The 19489-nt window shown below is 46.6% G+C and overlaps 7 non-coding genes and 3 pseudogenes across 7 annotated transcripts; all 10 read left to right on the forward strand.

The window, feature by feature from the left end:
- Positions 1 to 5354: 5354 nt before the first annotated feature.
- LOC142685181 (U2 spliceosomal RNA) lies at positions 5355 to 5543 on the forward strand. The gene has a single exon (XR_012854722.1). It is a non-coding gene; the product is annotated as a U2 spliceosomal RNA (small nuclear RNA).
- Positions 5544 to 6829: 1286 nt separating this feature from the next.
- LOC142685237 (U2 spliceosomal RNA) lies at positions 6830 to 7020 on the forward strand. The gene has a single exon (XR_012854747.1). It is a non-coding gene; the product is annotated as a U2 spliceosomal RNA (small nuclear RNA).
- Positions 7021 to 8306: 1286 nt separating this feature from the next.
- Positions 8307 to 8497, forward strand: LOC142685239 (U2 spliceosomal RNA). The gene has a single exon (XR_012854749.1). It is a non-coding gene; the product is annotated as a U2 spliceosomal RNA (small nuclear RNA).
- A 1286-nt stretch (positions 8498 to 9783) lies between these two features.
- Positions 9784 to 9974, forward strand: LOC142685241 (U2 spliceosomal RNA). Its single transcript, XR_012854750.1, has one exon. It is a non-coding gene; the product is annotated as a U2 spliceosomal RNA (small nuclear RNA).
- Positions 9975 to 11260: 1286 nt separating this feature from the next.
- LOC142685242 (U2 spliceosomal RNA) lies at positions 11261 to 11451 on the forward strand. Its single transcript, XR_012854751.1, has one exon. It is a non-coding gene; the product is annotated as a U2 spliceosomal RNA (small nuclear RNA).
- Positions 11452 to 12737: 1286 nt separating this feature from the next.
- On the forward strand, positions 12738 to 12928 carry LOC142685243 (U2 spliceosomal RNA). Its single transcript, XR_012854752.1, has one exon. It is a non-coding gene; the product is annotated as a U2 spliceosomal RNA (small nuclear RNA).
- A 1286-nt stretch (positions 12929 to 14214) lies between these two features.
- LOC142685209 (U2 spliceosomal RNA) lies at positions 14215 to 14325 on the forward strand (annotated as a pseudogene).
- Positions 14326 to 15675: 1350 nt separating this feature from the next.
- Positions 15676 to 15885, forward strand: LOC142685199 (U2 spliceosomal RNA; annotated as a pseudogene).
- Positions 15886 to 17171: 1286 nt separating this feature from the next.
- Positions 17172 to 17362, forward strand: LOC142685244 (U2 spliceosomal RNA). The gene has a single exon (XR_012854753.1). It is a non-coding gene; the product is annotated as a U2 spliceosomal RNA (small nuclear RNA).
- Positions 17363 to 18648: 1286 nt separating this feature from the next.
- On the forward strand, positions 18649 to 18750 carry LOC142685203 (U2 spliceosomal RNA; annotated as a pseudogene).
- The last annotated feature ends 739 nt before the right edge of the window (positions 18751 to 19489 follow it).

Genomic DNA, 19489 nt, shown 5'->3' on the forward strand with positions numbered 1-19489 from the left:
GCCTTGAGGCGTTTTTCTAAGAGCGTTCCGAGGGCGTTTATCGGGCTTCGTAGGTGTCTGGGGTACCCTAATCCTTGGCCTTGGGGGAGGGTTCCACTTAATTGTGGAATCTGAGCCCTTGCTGCTATAAGGGACAGGCTTAGCCCCCAGGCACTGAAAATGCCATTTACATTTGGATTTGCATCCGGGGACACCCGGTTGCGCCAGTCCGTCCGCATCGAGGTGGAAGAAGGCCATCGCCAGCGGAAGAACCTTCGCTTCATTGTGGAGGTGATTCTGCTGGACTTCCTGGGGCTCAAGCGGGCGGACATCCTGTGTCTCAATGACCAGGAAAGCCGCGGTCGGTACACCATATCCTTTACGGCCGCGGCATGTTGCGACAACATGCACAAAAGATTGTCTGATGCGGACCAGAGTGAGGAGCGGCTAAATGGACTGAACTTTTTATTCCTCTACGGGGAGGAAGAAGTCCCGCTCGTGATGTGCATGTTCAGTCCATTTGTCTCAGAGTGTGACATTGAAACCTTCCTCAGTCGTTACTGCAGGGAGGTCCGCTTCTCACACAAAATCTTGAACACCCAGAGCTTCTGGAACGGCAAAAGGAAATATTGGGTGAAGTTCCGCCAGGATCCCAATGGCATTGGAGGCTTACATCACCCACCCCAGAACTTTGCCATTGGGAAGAATCGAGGATTCTTATTTTACCCCCAGATGCCAATAGCCTGCCGGAACTGCTTGAGATATGGCCACACCAGAGAACATTGTGACCGGCCCCATGTGGTGCAGTGTAACAGGTGTGGCCAGGTTGGACACGTGGCGGCAAAATGCAGTTCCGAGGTGTTGTGCAATCTGTGCGGCATGACTGGGCATGCTTTTAAAGATTGCCCCCGCAGAGCGAAATCTGGGCCACCCAGACCAGGGCCAGAGCGGCAGTTTGCAACATGTGCAGACGCCGCTGGTAATGCCCCAAAACGAGCATTGACGACTGAGGGGTCCAGGCCAAAGTCCTTCACAGCTCCATCGGGGGGCCCACCGATGTCAGCCTCGAGGGACGGCCATAGGGATTCCACCGGGTCCAGGCAGAGCAGGAGGAATTCTGACTCTGCTGGACATAAGTTGACCGGCACCTCTGCAAACAGGTCCTCTGCTCCGCCTGCAGTGGACCCTGTTGAGGCAGTGGTTAGCGACAGGCGTCGTGGCTCCGTAGGTTCTGCAGTAGGACCTGACGCCTGTCCCAAGAGTGTGGGCATGGAGCGGAGACACTCTGTGTCAGACGAGGGCTCCATTAAGAAAACCCTAAAATATGCTGGATTGGAGCCTCGTTTTGACCATTACCGGTCAACGGGGGGGTCGGAGCAAAGTTCCTCCACTGCGGTTGTGGAGGGGCTTGCGATGAAGGCTCCCCGTAAGCAGGCAAAGGTTGCCAAGAGTGATGGGACCTCACAGGCCCCTGTGCAGCTGCCCAGTAAGGACATCAGCGATATCTTCAGCCAGGGGCCAGAGATGGGTGAGAGCGACTTCGAGGAGATGGATAGGAGCCATTCTGCAAAGAGACAGCGAGAGGAAGAGGAGTCCGGAGTTCGGAGGAAAGCTGCCTATCGGAGTTCGGATGAGAGCAGTGTGGGGGTTGGAGCCGCCCACGTATCTGGCTCTGACCCTACCAACATCCAAGATTTATTGACCCCTCAAAAAGGGGGTCCAGACTCGCAGCTGATCTCCGAGTACGACTCTTCTGGTTCGGACTCTGACCTCAACTAAGACTATGTTGGTTCCTATCAAAGTCGCCTCACTAAATGTGAGGTCCCTAAAGAGCCCTGTCCGCAGGACTGCTTTATTTTCATTTTTAGAGACTGTGGACTTTGACCTTTGCCTGCTTCAAGAATGTGGAATCCCTAATGACTTGGAATATCAAGATTTAAAGATGGACTGGAAACTAGGCCCCTCAGTCTGGTCTGGTGGAAATGACTGTCGCTCTGCGGGGGTTGGATTGCTCTGCCGAGGTCGTTTTATCTCCATCCAAACAGTGACTGAAATCATGCCCGGCAGAGCTATTTTAATACATTTGCTTTTTAATGGAATTTTAATTCGTGTTTTAAACGTTTATGCCCCTCCTACCAAACAGGAGAGGGCAGAACTATTAGAGATTTTACCATTGTTTTGTGTTGGGTCTACCCCCCTGCTGGTGGGTGGTGATTTTAACTGTGTACGTGATGGAGAACACCGGCAGGGTGGGGATTTTAATCGAAAAATTGACCGTACTTCTTACCTGCTCAAGAATTTTATTGGTGATTTTAAATTGAAAGATTGCTGGAGGGAACTCTTGCCTGCGGACCCAGGCCCCACCTGGTCCAATGGAAGAGTGAGCTCCAGAATTGATTTTATTTTCACTTCTAATAGTTTTATTCCCAAAAAATGTTTGCTTTTAACAAATATTTTATCTGATCACAAGCTCCTTTCGGTGCACCTGGAGCTAGAGGGAGAGCAAAAAGCTTGTAGGGGTCCCTGGAGACTAAACACCACACTCCTGGAGGACCCCATCATTAAAGAGGAGTTTGTGCGGACCTACCAGTGTTGGCAGTCCCATAGAGCGCCCAGTCAGCCTATGCTACACTGGTGGGAGGGCATTAAACCCAAAATCAGAGCTTTTTTTATTCGAGCAGGTAAGAAGAAAGCAAAAGAGAAAAAACAATGGTTTTATGTTCTTAATAAACGTTTACATGTACTTTTTAAATTGAAGGAGATTGGTATGGATGTTGATGATGATATTTTAAATCTTAAAGCTGAAATAAAACATGCCATAGAAGAGAAAGGGAAACAAATAATTTTTAATTCACATGTAAAGTACCTCGAGGATGGCGAGAAGTGTTCCCGGTTCTTCTTCAAAAAGGTAATGGATAAACGAGATGTCATTTTAAACCTTGAAGGAGAAACCACTATGGTCGGCATTTTAAATTCTGCTTTTAATTTCTACCAATCTCTTTTTAACAAGAAAAATATTGATCCTTCCTTTTTAGAACATGTTCTTAATTCCCTTGATGCCAAGCTAGATATTTTAGACCAGGAAGTTTTATCCCGTAATATTACCTTGGAGGAACTTTTATTTGCTTTTAAAAGTTTTTCTAATGGGAAAGCTCCTGGGGAAGATGGTCTGCCCATCGAATTTTATCATGCTTTTTGGGAAATTTTAAAGAATGACATGTTTTTATTGTATAAGGAAGTTTTTATTACTGAAGAGCTGCCCCCTTCCTGGAGGAGGGGGATTGTGTCCTTAATTTTTAAAAAAGGTGAGAAGGACCAGTTAAAAAACTGGCGCCCTATTACTCTTTTAAACGTTGATTGTAAAATTTTAGCTAAACTAATAACAATCCGTTTTAAACCTTTTATTCATAAATTAATCCATCCAAACCAGGTATGTGGGGTACCTGGGAGGTCAATTACTGAGTCCCTGAATATTTTACGTGACATCATTTGGTATTTTAAAGAAAGGGGTCAAAGCCTTGCTATTTTATCCTTAGATTTCGAGAAGGCTTTTGACCGGGTCTCCCATGAATATCTTTTTATGGTTCTTAAAAAGATGGCTGTTCCTGAAATTATTTTAACACGTATTAAGCTTTTATATCGATCCTGTTTTAGCCAAATTTCTATCAACGGATTTTTAACTAAAGGTGTTCCTCTTTTATCAGGGGTGAAACAGGGGTGCCCGTTGTCTCCGCTCCTTTTTATTTGTGCCATTGAACCTCTGTTCACCCTAATAAGAGATGATAAAGTCATCAGAGGCGTGCCCATACCTGGAGGAAGGGGGAACCAGGTAAAAATCCTAGGCTATATGGATGACGCCACCATCCTATGCCCAGACGCCGCTTCTATGAGAAGGGCATTGAGGAACACCGGCTTTTTTTGTGAAGCCTCTGGTTTTAAATTAAACGTTGATAAATGTGACTGTTTTTATACTGGTGTATGGGATTCCTCTGTGACACCAGGAGTTAACATGCAGCAGGATCAGATAAAAATTTTAGGAATTGTTTTTAATCAAGAAAACGATGGGAGACCCAATTGGGATTCAGTAATTGCCAAAATGGAAAAAAAGGTTTTAATGTGGAATTTGAGAAATCTCACCATGGAGGGAAAAGTTTTAATAATTAAATCTGTTTTATTACCCATAATGCTTTATGTAGCTATGGTTTTCCCTCCAACAATTTTATATATTAAAAAAGTGACCAGGATCTGTTTTATGTTTTTATGGGGTTCCAAAATGGAAAAACTAAAACGTGATTTTATGTACAGATGTAAGGACAATGGCGGGAGAGATGTTCCTAACCTTTTTAACTTCTTTTACATTAAATACTTTTGCTTCTGTTTTAAAATGTATAATTCTGATGGTATTTTTAGCTACTTTTTAAAGTACGCTACGGGCATGATTTTTAAACGATGGTTTCGTGTCCCTTTGAATTCTCCTGTGCTTCTGTGTCCCCCAAAACAATATGCGGTGCTCGAAAAAACTGTCAGGCTCCTAGGTCTCCAAGAATTGGAGCCTGACATATTGGGGGACCAGAAAAAAGTGTCACTCTCCTGTAGGCGGCAGGAGGATACACTGGCAGTTTCAAATTTCTCACAGGCAAGGTCCAAGGTGGTGTGGCGGAACGTTTTCGGGAAATTTATGGCAAATGTGCACAAGGACCTTGCCTGGGCAATCGTTCACCAGTGCCTCCCTACCCGTGAATTCCAGCATAGGCGAGGACTGGTGGCGAGAGCCAAGTGCCCGAGAGACAGGTGTGGTGACGACGAGACGGTAATGCACCTGTTTTGGAACTGCCCATATGCACAGGAGGTTTGGAGGAAGGTAGGCCCATTGTTGAAATGGGCCTGCGGTCTTAAAGATCTTAAATTTGAATACGTGTTTTATGGTCTTTTTAACTGCCCAAGTTTTAAACAGCAAATGGTCTGTTGGATCATTTTAAACTGTTTTAAGAATGCCATCTGGAAGGTTAGGAACATTCTGCTTTTTAAACATGATTTTATTGATGTTAAAAATTGTGTCAAATATGCCCTAAGTGAAATGTACATTTATTATCTTAGGGACAAAAAGCAGCTAGGGGTAAAAGAAGCAACATCCATGTGGTGTTTGCAAATGTGGAATACCATAACATTGTAAATAAAAATGGTTTTATTCTTTTATGTCTTTTATGCCCTGTATAAATTTTATCCTGCTATTGTTCTGTACTTTTATTATAACATCTGTATTACTGGTCTTATTATTATTACTTTTGTATTCATTTAAATGTATGAATATTTATGTATTATGCCATTGATTTTATCTTGTGGTTTCAATTTTAAAAAAAAGTCTGTAAAATATAATATTTTTGCCAATAAAAAACTTTGTTGGAACCTTATCTGTTCTTATCAGTTTAATATCTGATACGTCCCCTATCTGGGGACCATATATTAAATGGATTTTTAGAACAGGGAGATGGAAATAGAGCTTGCTCTGTCCACTCCACGCATTGACCTGGTATTGCAGTATTTCCAGGACCGGTGCACCCTTCCCTTATGTGTTGACTAAAATCAGATTCCAAAAGTGTTTTTTCTCTTTGCCATTGTTTCTGTCTTTCTGAAGGGATCTCCCCTTTTAATCCCATTATTTCAACACCTGTTGGACAATGCATTTGTACAGTCATGTGTGATAATGAGCTCATTTATTAAATGCAATTAATGAATACATTGCCACCTCTTGTTGTGTGTGTGTGTGTGTGTGTCTTCTGTGTTTCTGTGTTTCCGGCATTTCACATTGGAACAGCTCATTCACCTTCCTTGTCTTCTCTCCGCCCTCCCTCCCTCCCTCCCTCCTAGGTAAGTTAAAGAGCTGCACCTGAGCCAGCCACTGATTGATGCAGCACCACAGTCAAATAGTGGAGTGGAGTGGAGTAGGGGAACAGCAAACAGCCATTAAAGCAGCCAGCCGCCTACCCGCCACAATGGACCTACCTGTGTACACTAGGTGGATGTGATGGAATGTACTGTCGTCCCTACATTTCAAGAAGAAGTAAGAATTGCAGTTGCAACAAACCCTTGCTTGCCTACAAAGAGAGCAGCAATTTGGATTTGTTACTATGTTACCTGGAAGAATAACAAACTGTGCAAGGATGGAGGTTGTAGGAGCAAAGAGAAGTTGTCTGTAAAGTTGGTGGATGCCTATTTTCCATTTTGCAGTCCCTTGTCTCCCTCTTGTGGCCTCCTGGAGGCAAATAAATGTGCAAAAAAAAGACAGCCTGGCGGCCGGCTGTTGCAGTGTTGCCCTCTCAGGCAACACTGAGTGACTGACTGAGCCTCACAGTCTTATATAAAGTTCAGACGGAACTTTGCACGTGTCATAGTGGAGCCCTCAGGATTCCAGAGCCAGCTTTCTGACATCATAATGGGGCCTGCCTCAGAGATAAAAGCCTGGGCCCAGGCAGTGTTGTTCAGTGCTGCTCAGCAGGCAGCACAGGACTGGATTAAAGCTGATACAAGGTGTGAAGGAACAAGGGGTGGCTGTGGGCATGCACTTGCTGCCGCTGCCAGTGTTTATCTGCATGGCAGGAGGGCATTTGGGCGTTGCCAGGAAGGCGTTTTTATGTAGATTCCTCCTCTTTCAGCACTGCATTGTGGTGCAAGCAAAAGAAGCAAATCCTGTCTGGCTTCCTCTCCGGCCTTTATTCACCTCCCGCTTAGTAGCTGTAAATGTGTGTGAGCCTGCAGGGCCCCATGGAATTGCCTAGGAGTAGGCTGAATCGCTGCAAGGGGTGAACAGCAGTATGGGACAGGCTCGGGCAAGGCAAGGGCCGCTCGGGTTATCGCTTCTCGGCCTTTTGGCTAAGATCAAGTGTAGTATCTGTTCTTATCAGTTTAATATCTGATACGTCCCCTATCTGGGGACCATATATTAAATGGATTTTTAGAACAGGGAGATGGAAATAGAGCTTGCTCTGTCCACTCCACGCATTGACCTGGTATTGCAGTATTTCCAGGACCGGTGCACCCTTCCCTTATGTGTTGACTAAAATCAGATTCCAAAAGTGTTTTTTCTCTTTGCCATTGTTTCTGTCTTTCTGAAGGGATCTCCCCTTTTAATCCCATTATTTCAACACCTGTTGGACAATGCATTTGTACAGTCATGTGTGATAATGAGCTCATTTATTAAATGCAATTAATGAATACATTGCCACCTCTTGTTGTGTGTGTGTGTGTGTGTGTCTTCTGTGTTTCTGTGTTTCCGGCATTTCACATTGGAACAGCTCATTCACCTTCCTTGTCTTCTCTCCGCCCTCCCTCCCTCCCTCCCTCCTAGGTAAGTTAAAGAGCTGCACCTGAGCCAGCCACTGATTGATGCAGCACCACAGTCAAATAGTGGAGTGGAGTGGAGTAGGGGAACAGCAAACAGCCATTAAAGCAGCCAGCCGCCTACCCGCCACAATGGACCTACCTGTGTACACTAGGTGGATGTGATGGAATGTACTGTCGTCCCTACATTTCAAGAAGAAGTAAGAATTGCAGTTGCAACAAACCCTTGCTTGCCTACAAAGAGAGCAGCAATTTGGATTTGTTACTATGTTACCTGGAAGAATAACAAACTGTGCAAGGATGGAGGTTGTAGGAGCAAAGAGAAGTTGTCTGTAAAGTTGGTGGATGCCTATTTTCCATTTTGCAGTCCCTTGTCTCCCTCTTGTGGCCTCCTGGAGGCAAATAAATGTGCAAAAAAAAGACAGCCTGGCGGCCGGCTGTTGCAGTGTTGCCCTCTCAGGCAACACTGAGTGACTGACTGAGCCTCACAGTCTTATATAAAGTTCAGACGGAACTTTGCACGTGTCATAGTGGAGCCCTCAGGATTCCAGAGCCAGCTTTCTGACATCATAATGGGGCCTGCCTCAGAGATAAAAGCCTGGGCCCAGGCAGTGTTGTTCAGTGCTGCTCAGCAGGCAGCACAGGACTGGATTAAAGCTGATACAAGGTGTGAAGGAACAAGGGGTGGCTGTGGGCATGCACTTGCTGCCGCTGCCAGTGTTTATCTGCATGGCAGGAGGGCATTTGGGCGTTGCCAGGAAGGCGTTTTTATGTAGATTCCTCCTCTTTCAGCACTGCATTGTGGTGCAAGCAAAAGAAGCAAATCCTGTCTGGCTTCCTCTCCGGCCTTTATTCACCTCCCGCTTAGTAGCTGTAAATGTGTGTGAGCCTGCAGGGCCCCATGGAATTGCCTAGGAGTAGGCTGAATCGCTGCAAGGGGTGAACAGCAGTATGGGACAGGCTCGGGCAAGGCAAGGGCCGCTCGGGTTATCGCTTCTCGGCCTTTTGGCTAAGATCAAGTGTAGTATCTGTTCTTATCAGTTTAATATCTGATACGTCCCCTATCTGGGGACCATATATTAAATGGATTTTTAGAACAGGGAGATGGAAATAGAGCTTGCTCTGTCCACTCCACGCATTGACCTGGTATTGCAGTATTTCCAGGACCGGTGCACCCTTCCCTTATGTGTTGACTAAAATCAGATTCCAAAAGTGTTTTTTCTCTTTGCCATTGTTTCTGTCTTTCTGAAGGGATCTCCCCTTTTAATCCCATTATTTCAACACCTGTTGGACAATGCATTTGTACAGTCATGTGTGATAATGAGCTCATTTATTAAATGCAATTAATGAATACATTGCCACCTCTTGTTGTGTGTGTGTGTGTGTGTGTCTTCTGTGTTTCTGTGTTTCCGGCATTTCACATTGGAACAGCTCATTCACCTTCCTTGTCTTCTCTCCGCCCTCCCTCCCTCCCTCCCTCCTAGGTAAGTTAAAGAGCTGCACCTGAGCCAGCCACTGATTGATGCAGCACCACAGTCAAATAGTGGAGTGGAGTGGAGTAGGGGAACAGCAAACAGCCATTAAAGCAGCCAGCCGCCTACCCGCCACAATGGACCTACCTGTGTACACTAGGTGGATGTGATGGAATGTACTGTCGTCCCTACATTTCAAGAAGAAGTAAGAATTGCAGTTGCAACAAACCCTTGCTTGCCTACAAAGAGAGCAGCAATTTGGATTTGTTACTATGTTACCTGGAAGAATAACAAACTGTGCAAGGATGGAGGTTGTAGGAGCAAAGAGAAGTTGTCTGTAAAGTTGGTGGATGCCTATTTTCCATTTTGCAGTCCCTTGTCTCCCTCTTGTGGCCTCCTGGAGGCAAATAAATGTGCAAAAAAAAGACAGCCTGGCGGCCGGCTGTTGCAGTGTTGCCCTCTCAGGCAACACTGAGTGACTGACTGAGCCTCACAGTCTTATATAAAGTTCAGACGGAACTTTGCACGTGTCATAGTGGAGCCCTCAGGATTCCAGAGCCAGCTTTCTGACATCATAATGGGGCCTGCCTCAGAGATAAAAGCCTGGGCCCAGGCAGTGTTGTTCAGTGCTGCTCAGCAGGCAGCACAGGACTGGATTAAAGCTGATACAAGGTGTGAAGGAACAAGGGGTGGCTGTGGGCATGCACTTGCTGCCGCTGCCAGTGTTTATCTGCATGGCAGGAGGGCATTTGGGCGTTGCCAGGAAGGCGTTTTTATGTAGATTCCTCCTCTTTCAGCACTGCATTGTGGTGCAAGCAAAAGAAGCAAATCCTGTCTGGCTTCCTCTCCGGCCTTTATTCACCTCCCGCTTAGTAGCTGTAAATGTGTGTGAGCCTGCAGGGCCCCATGGAATTGCCTAGGAGTAGGCTGAATCGCTGCAAGGGGTGAACAGCAGTATGGGACAGGCTCGGGCAAGGCAAGGGCCGCTCGGGTTATCGCTTCTCGGCCTTTTGGCTAAGATCAAGTGTAGTATCTGTTCTTATCAGTTTAATATCTGATACGTCCCCTATCTGGGGACCATATATTAAATGGATTTTTAGAACAGGGAGATGGAAATAGAGCTTGCTCTGTCCACTCCACGCATTGACCTGGTATTGCAGTATTTCCAGGACCGGTGCACCCTTCCCTTATGTGTTGACTAAAATCAGATTCCAAAAGTGTTTTTTCTCTTTGCCATTGTTTCTGTCTTTCTGAAGGGATCTCCCCTTTTAATCCCATTATTTCAACACCTGTTGGACAATGCATTTGTACAGTCATGTGTGATAATGAGCTCATTTATTAAATGCAATTAATGAATACATTGCCACCTCTTGTTGTGTGTGTGTGTGTGTGTGTCTTCTGTGTTTCTGTGTTTCCGGCATTTCACATTGGAACAGCTCATTCACCTTCCTTGTCTTCTCTCCGCCCTCCCTCCCTCCCTCCCTCCTAGGTAAGTTAAAGAGCTGCACCTGAGCCAGCCACTGATTGATGCAGCACCACAGTCAAATAGTGGAGTGGAGTGGAGTAGGGGAACAGCAAACAGCCATTAAAGCAGCCAGCCGCCTACCCGCCACAATGGACCTACCTGTGTACACTAGGTGGATGTGATGGAATGTACTGTCGTCCCTACATTTCAAGAAGAAGTAAGAATTGCAGTTGCAACAAACCCTTGCTTGCCTACAAAGAGAGCAGCAATTTGGATTTGTTACTATGTTACCTGGAAGAATAACAAACTGTGCAAGGATGGAGGTTGTAGGAGCAAAGAGAAGTTGTCTGTAAAGTTGGTGGATGCCTATTTTCCATTTTGCAGTCCCTTGTCTCCCTCTTGTGGCCTCCTGGAGGCAAATAAATGTGCAAAAAAAAGACAGCCTGGCGGCCGGCTGTTGCAGTGTTGCCCTCTCAGGCAACACTGAGTGACTGACTGAGCCTCACAGTCTTATATAAAGTTCAGACGGAACTTTGCACGTGTCATAGTGGAGCCCTCAGGATTCCAGAGCCAGCTTTCTGACATCATAATGGGGCCTGCCTCAGAGATAAAAGCCTGGGCCCAGGCAGTGTTGTTCAGTGCTGCTCAGCAGGCAGCACAGGACTGGATTAAAGCTGATACAAGGTGTGAAGGAACAAGGGGTGGCTGTGGGCATGCACTTGCTGCCGCTGCCAGTGTTTATCTGCATGGCAGGAGGGCATTTGGGCGTTGCCAGGAAGGCGTTTTTATGTAGATTCCTCCTCTTTCAGCACTGCATTGTGGTGCAAGCAAAAGAAGCAAATCCTGTCTGGCTTCCTCTCCGGCCTTTATTCACCTCCCGCTTAGTAGCTGTAAATGTGTGTGAGCCTGCAGGGCCCCATGGAATTGCCTAGGAGTAGGCTGAATCGCTGCAAGGGGTGAACAGCAGTATGGGACAGGCTCGGGCAAGGCAAGGGCCGCTCGGGTTATCGCTTCTCGGCCTTTTGGCTAAGATCAAGTGTAGTATCTGTTCTTATCAGTTTAATATCTGATACGTCCCCTATCTGGGGACCATATATTAAATGGATTTTTAGAACAGGGAGATGGAAATAGAGCTTGCTCTGTCCACTCCACGCATTGACCTGGTATTGCAGTATTTCCAGGACCGGTGCACCCTTCCCTTATGTGTTGACTAAAATCAGATTCCAAAAGTGTTTTTTCTCTTTGCCATTGTTTCTGTCTTTCTGAAGGGATCTCCCCTTTTAATCCCATTATTTCAACACCTGTTGGACAATGCATTTGTACAGTCATGTGTGATAATGAGCTCATTTATTAAATGCAATTAATGAATACATTGCCACCTCTTGTTGTGTGTGTGTGTGTGTGTGTCTTCTGTGTTTCTGTGTTTCCGGCATTTCACATTGGAACAGCTCATTCACCTTCCTTGTCTTCTCTCCGCCCTCCCTCCCTCCCTCCCTCCTAGGTAAGTTAAAGAGCTGCACCTGAGCCAGCCACTGATTGATGCAGCACCACAGTCAAATAGTGGAGTGGAGTGGAGTAGGGGAACAGCAAACAGCCATTAAAGCAGCCAGCCGCCTACCCGCCACAATGGACCTACCTGTGTACACTAGGTGGATGTGATGGAATGTACTGTCGTCCCTACATTTCAAGAAGAAGTAAGAATTGCAGTTGCAACAAACCCTTGCTTGCCTACAAAGAGAGCAGCAATTTGGATTTGTTACTATGTTACCTGGAAGAATAACAAACTGTGCAAGGATGGAGGTTGTAGGAGCAAAGAGAAGTTGTCTGTAAAGTTGGTGGATGCCTATTTTCCATTTTGCAGTCCCTTGTCTCCCTCTTGTGGCCTCCTGGAGGCAAATAAATGTGCAAAAAAAAGACAGCCTGGCGGCCGGCTGTTGCAGTGTTGCCCTCTCAGGCAACACTGAGTGACTGACTGAGCCTCACAGTCTTATATAAAGTTCAGACGGAACTTTGCACGTGTCATAGTGGAGCCCTCAGGATTCCAGAGCCAGCTTTCTGACATCATAATGGGGCCTGCCTCAGAGATAAAAGCCTGGGCCCAGGCAGTGTTGTTCAGTGCTGCTCAGCAGGCAGCACAGGACTGGATTAAAGCTGATACAAGGTGTGAAGGAACAAGGGGTGGCTGTGGGCATGCACTTGCTGCCGCTGCCAGTGTTTATCTGCATGGCAGGAGGGCATTTGGGCGTTGCCAGGAAGGCGTTTTTATGTAGATTCCTCCTCTTTCAGCACTGCATTGTGGTGCAAGCAAAAGAAGCAAATCCTGTCTGGCTTCCTCTCCGGCCTTTATTCACCTCCCGCTTAGTAGCTGTAAATGTGTGTGAGCCTGCAGGGCCCCATGGAATTGCCTAGGAGTAGGCTGAATCGCTGCAAGGGGTGAACAGCAGTATGGGACAGGCTCGGGCAAGGCAAGGGCCGCTCGGGTTATCGCTTCTCGGCCTTTTGGCTAAGATCAAGTGTAGTATCTGTTCTTATCAGTTTAATATCTGATACGTCCCCTATCTGGGGACCATATATTAAATGGATTTTTAGAACAGGGAGATGGAAATAGAGCTTGCTCTGTCCACTCCACGCATTGACCTGGTATTGCAGTATTTCCAGGACCGGTGCACCCTTCCCTTATGTGTTGACTAAAATCAGATTCCAAAAGTGTTTTTTCTCTTTGCCATTGTTTCTGTCTTTCTGAAGGGATCTCCCCTTTTAATCCCATTATTTCAACACCTGTTGGACAATGCATTTGTACAGTCATGTGTGATAATGAGCTCATTTATTAAATGCAATTAATGAATACATTGCCACCTCTTGTTGTGTGTGTGTGTGTGTGTGTCTTCTGTGTTTCTGTGTTTCCGGCATTTCACATTGGAACAGCTCATTCACCTTCCTTGTCTTCTCTCCGCCCTCCCTCCCTCCCTCCCTCCTAGGTAAGTTAAAGAGCTGCACCTGAGCCAGCCACTGATTGATGCAGCACCACAGTCAAATAGTGGAGTGGAGTGGAGTAGGGGAACAGCAAACAGCCATTAAAGCAGCCAGCCGCCTACCCGCCACAATGGACCTACCTGTGTACACTAGGTGGATGTGATGGAATGTACTGTCGTCCCTACATTTCAAGAAGAAGTAAGAATTGCAGTTGCAACAAACCCTTGCTTGCCTACAAAGAGAGCAGCAATTTGGATTTGTTACTATGTTACCTGGAAGAATAACAAACTGTGCAAGGATGGAGGTTGTAGGAGCAAAGAGAAGTTGTCTGTAAAGTTGGTGGATGCCTATTTTCCATTTTGCAGTCCCTTGTCTCCCTCTTGTGGCCTCCTGGAGGCAAATAAATGTGCAAAAAAAAGACAGCCTGGCGGCCGGCTGTTGCAGTGTTGCCCTCTCAGGCAACACTGAGTGACTGACTGAGCCTCACAGTCTTATATAAAGTTCAGACGGAACTTTGCACGTGTCATAGTGGAGCCCTCAGGATTCCAGAGCCAGCTTTCTGACATCATAATGGGGCCTGCCTCAGAGATAAAAGCCTGGGCCCAGGCAGTGTTGTTCAGTGCTGCTCAGCAGGCAGCACAGGACTGGATTAAAGCTGATACAAGGTGTGAAGGAACAAGGGGTGGCTGTGGGCATGCACTTGCTGCCGCTGCCAGTGTTTATCTGCATGGCAGGAGGGCATTTGGGCGTTGCCAGGAAGGCGTTTTTATGTAGATTCCTCCTCTTTCAGCACTGCATTGTGGTGCAAGCAAAAGAAGCAAATCCTGTCTGGCTTCCTCTCCGGCCTTTATTCACCTCCCGCTTAGTAGCTGTAAATGTGTGTGAGCCTGCAGGGCCCCATGGAATTGCCTAGGAGTAGGCTGAATCGCTGCAAGGGGTGAACAGCAGTATGGGACAGGCTCGGGCAAGGCAAGGGCCGCTCGGGTTATCGCTTCTCGGCCTTTTGGCTAAGATCAAGTGTAGTACTTTAGGGTATTGCCTTGTTTCTTGGTCAGGAGGTGCCCTGGTACCCTTTTCCTTGGCCTGGGGGGATCGTTTCTCTTAGGAGAGACTTCACCCCTCTGCTGCTATTGGGGAGGAGGATTAGTCCAGGGCAACGGGGAGCGATCACCTGCCTGGTACTTCGGTACTGAAGGTATTCTTTGGAGATTGCTGGAATTCGTTTGGAGCAGGATGGAGGAAATTCCCGAATATATGCGTACCAGGAATGCTGTCCGGTTTTTCGTGGAGGAATCTGAGCGACAAAGGAAGGATCTGGAGTTCATCACAAAGGTTCTTTTGTTGGATTTCTTTCAGCTGGAGAGATCATGCATTTTGGCGGTGATGGACTATCCGAGGAGAGGGTGCTTTGACGTTACCTTCGCCACAGAAGAAATTTATGCTGTCTTTTTAGAACGCTTGAAGGAAGGTAAAAGGGACCCAAGACTTGTGGGTGTGAAGGTAACACCACATTTTGTGCCAAACAAAAAGTTGGTGGTTGTAAAAATGTTTTCGCCTTACGTGGATGAAGAGGACATTAAGTTATTTCTCAATAAGTTTTGTGAGGAGGTGGTGGGAAAGGGGAAAGTGTTTAACCCTTTTGGATTTTGGACTGGGAAGTGGAAATTTCTTTGTAAATTTGTGAGAATTGGTGAATCTAGAAACCTATTGTTTCCTCCAGCGCGGTTCAAGATTGGAAGTGCGTGTGGAAATTTATTTTTTCTTGGAATGGATATGTTTTGTTTGAATTGTAAAGAGTATGGTCATGAGAGAGAAGCCTGTGAGAAAGTAATGTGTACAAAATGTCTGCAAGAGGGACATAAGTATAATGAATGTCAGAAAGGGAAAGTATGTAATATGTGTGGAGAGGAGGGGCACATATTCAAATCGTGCCCAAAGAAAAGCAAACGTGAGGTACAAGAGGAAAATAAGAAGATAGTCAAAAGAAAGGAAGCGGAAGTTAGTTTGGAAGAAGGCAAGCTTCATAAATTGGAAGGAAGTGGGCAAAGTGATGAGAAAAAAAGGAAAAAAGCAGAGAGAAAGAAAAAAAGTGTCATTTCAGAAGAGGAAAGAGCAGAAAGAGACAGGTTATTGGAAGAAGTAGAGCAGTTACGTAGTAAAATTAATTTTGAAAAAATGCGGAGGAGGGTGCGGCTCTGTGTAAGAGAAAATTTACCAGGGTTTCTTGAAAGGTATGGTGTGCCAACATGGTTAACGTGCATTGTAAACTGTGAGTGGGATGGTAATGATTTGCAGGAACATCTAGTGGATATGTTAGGAACTATTGCTGTTAAAAAAGGAATGTTTTTTTGATTTCTTAAGGAAAAAAAAGGAAAGAGGAAAACAAAAATTAATTGTACGTTTTCAGTTTTCATTGTGATGATCTAAGTCTTTTTTATTTTGAATTTTATGATTTTTAAGACGTGATCTGAATGAATTAAAAAAAAAAAAAAAAAAAAAAAAAAATCTGTTCTTATCAGTTTAATATCTGATACGTCCACTATCTGGGGACCATATATTAAATGGATTTTTAGAACAGGGAGATGGAAATAGAGCTTGCTCTGTCCACTCCACGCATTGACCTGGTATTGCAGTATTTCCAGGACCGGTGCACCCTTCCCTTATGTGTTGACTAAAATCAGATTCCAAAAGTGTTTTTTCTCTTTGCCATTGTTTCTGTCTTTCTGAAGGGATCTCCCCTTTTAATCCCATTATTTCAACACCTGTTGGACAATGCATTTGTACAGTCATGTGTGATAATGAGCTCATTTATTAAATGCAATTAATGAATACATTGCCACCTCTTGTTGTGTGTGTGTGTGTGTGTGTCTTCTGTGTTTCTGTGTTTCCGGCATTTCACATTGGAACAGCTCATTCACCTTCCTTGTCTTCTCTCCGCCCTCCCTCCCTCCCTCCCTCCTAGGTAAGTTAAAGAGCTGCACCTGAGCCAGCCACTGATTGATGCAGCACCACAGTCAAATAGTGGAGTGGAGTGGAGTAGGGGAACAGCAAACAGCCATTAAAGCAGCCAGCCGCCTACCCGCCACAATGGACCTACCTGTGTACACTAGGTGGATGTGATGGAATGTACTGTCGTCCCTACATTTCAAGAAGAAGTAAGAATTGCAGTTGCAACAAACCCTTGCTTGCCTACAAAGAGAGCAGCAATTTGGATTTGTTACTATGTTACCTGGAAGAATAACAAACTGTGCAAGGATGGAGGTTGTAGGAGCAAAGAGAAGTTGTCTGTAAAGTTGGTGGATGCCTATTTTCCATTTTGCAGTCCCTTGTCTCCCTCTTGTGGCCTCCTGGAGGCAAATAAATGTGCAAAAAAAAGACAGCCTGGCGGCCGGCTGTTGCAGTGTTGCCCTCTCAGGCAACACTGAGTGACTGACTGAGCCTCACAGTCTTATATAAAGTTCAGACGGAACTTTGCACGTGTCATAGTGGAGCCCTCAGGATTCCAGAGCCAGCTTTCTGACATCATAATGGGGCCTGCCTCAGAGATAAAAGCCTGGGCCCAGGCAGTGTTGTTCAGTGCTGCTCAGCAGGCAGCACAGGACTGGATTAAAGCTGATACAAGGTGTGAAGGAACAAGGGGTGGCTGTGGGCATGCACTTGCTGCCGCTGCCAGTGTTTATCTGCATGGCAGGAGGGCATTTGGGCGTTGCCAGGAAGGCGTTTTTATGTAGATTCCTCCTCTTTCAGCACTGCATTGTGGTGCAAGCAAAAGAAGCAAATCCTGTCTGGCTTCCTCTCCGGCCTTTATTCACCTCCCGCTTAGTAGCTGTAAATGTGTGTGAGCCTGCAGGGCCCCATGGAATTGCCTAGGAGTAGGCTGAATCGCTGCAAGGGGTGAACAGCAGTATGGGACAGGCTCGGGCAAGGCAAGGGCCGCTCGGGTTATCGCTTCTCGGCCTTTTGGCTAAGATCAAGTGTAGTATCTGTTCTTATCAGTTTAATATCTGATACGTCCCCTATCTGGGGACCATATATTAAATGGATTTTTAGAACAGGGAGATGGAAATAGAGCTTGCTCTGTCCACTCCACGCATTGACCTGGTATTGCAGTATTTCCAGGACCGGTGCACCCTTCCCTTATGTGTTGACTAAAATCAGATTCCAAAAGTGTTTTTTCTCTTTGCCATTGTTTCTGTCTTTCTGAAGGGATCTCCCCTTTTAATCCCATTATTTCAACACCTGTTGGACAATGCATTTGTACAGTCATGTGTGATAATGAGCTCATTTATTAAATGCAATTAATGAATACATTGCCACCTCTTGTTGTGTGTGTGTGTGTGTGTGTCTTCTGTGTTTCTGTGTTTCCGGCATTTCACATTGGAACAGCTCATTCACCTTCCTTGTCTTCTCTCCGCCCTCCCTCCCTCCCTCCCTCCTAGGTAAGTTAAAGAGCTGCACCTGAGCCAGCCACTGATTGATGCAGCACCACAGTCAAATAGTGGAGTGGAGTGGAGTAGGGGAACAGCAAACAGCCATTAAAGCAGCCAGCCGCCTACCCGCCACAATGGACCTACCTGTGTACACTAGGTGGATGTGATGGAATGTACTGTCGTCCCTACATTTCAAGAAGAAGTAAGAATTGCAGTTGCAACAAACCCTTGCTTGCCTACAAAGAGAGCAGCAATTTGGATTTGTTACTATGTTACCTGGAAGAATAACAAACTGTGCAAGGATGGAGGTTGTAGGAGCAAAGAGAAGTTGTCTGTAAAGTTGGTGGATGCCTATTTTCCATTTTGCAGTCCCTTGTCTCCCTCTTGTGGCCTCCTGGAGGCAAATAAATGTGCAAAAAAAAGACAGCCTGGCGGCCGGCTGTTGCAGTGTTGCCCTCTCAGGCAACACTGAGTGACTGACTGAGCCTCACAGTCTTATATAAAGTTCAGACGGAACTTTGCACGTGTCATAGTGGAGCCCTCAGGATTCCAGAGCCAGCTTTCTGACATCATAATGGGGCCTGCCTCAGAGATAAAAGCCTGGGCCCAGGCAGTGTTGTTCAGTGCTGCTCAGCAGGCAGCACAGGACTGGATTAAAGCTGATACAAGGTGTGAAGGAACAAGGGGTGGCTGTGGGCATGCACTTGCTGCCGCTGCCAGTGTTTATCTGCATGGCAGGAGGGCATTTGGGCGTTGCCAGGAAGGCGTTTTTATGTAGATTCCTCCTCTTTCAGCACTGCATTGTGGTGCAAGCAAAAGAAGCAAATCCTGTCTGGCTTCCTCTCCGGCCTTTATTCACCTCCCGCTTAGTAGCTGTAAATGTGTGTGAGCCTGCAGGGCCCCATGGAATTGCCTAGGAGTAGGCTGAATCGCTGCAAGGGGTGAACAGCAGTATGGGACAGGCTCGGGCAAGGCAAGGGCCGCTCGGGTTATCGCTTCTCGGCCTTTTGGCTAAGATCAAGTGTAGTATCTGTTCTTATCAGTCCTTGTAAGGATAGATAGCTCGGAGAACCACTGGGGGCTATAAACACTAGCTTAGCGATCCAAGAGCGTTCCAGACGAAGCCGGCGACGAACTGCGGAGAAGAACCAGCGAAGACGACGATCCAGAAGGGAGAAGCCGCCATCGGGGAAGAAGCTCCGGGAGATCGCTGCCGGGAAGAAGAAGGAGAACTTCGGAGAAGAGCCGCTGCTGAAGGGGATCTTTGAAGAAGCTCGGCCGCAGAAGAAGCTCGACGAGGAACCGCTGCGGAAGAAATTTCGTGGAAGAACCTCGGCCAGCAAGGAGAAGATTTGCATAGCTCCGCCCCCTTCGGGAAAGAGCTATCGAAGATCCTCCCCAAGCGACAGGAACAGCTGGAAGAAGCCATGGCCTCAACCAGCAACCCTGCCACCCAGAAGAAGAAGGCTGATGGACCAGGTGAGCCGACCCAGGCCAGGACATCTCCTCCTGAAGCCTCCTCAAGCCAACAGGCCACCAGGAAGCCGAACCAGGCTGCTCCAACCCTGGAGCCCTGGATGAAGCAGACGGTGGCCCTGAAGCTGAAGGAGGTGGACGGGAGAGTGCCGGACATGACGGAAGAAGTGTTCTGCCAGAAGATGCTCCTGGACCAGGGCTTCGCTAAGCCGGAGACCATCAGCATCCAGGCCTTCATGACCGGGATGTTCTTCGTGACCTTTGCATCGATCAACATCTGCAGAAGGTACTGGGAGATGGTGAAAGCGGCGAGGCCTGAATCCCCTTTCTCTCGCTTTGTGGGCAACTGCCCTGTC

Source organism: Rhinoderma darwinii, assembly GCF_050947455.1.
Source record: "Rhinoderma darwinii isolate aRhiDar2 chromosome 5 unlocalized genomic scaffold, aRhiDar2.hap1 SUPER_5_unloc_12, whole genome shotgun sequence".
Classification (NCBI taxonomy): Eukaryota; Metazoa; Chordata; class Amphibia; order Anura; family Rhinodermatidae; genus Rhinoderma; species Rhinoderma darwinii.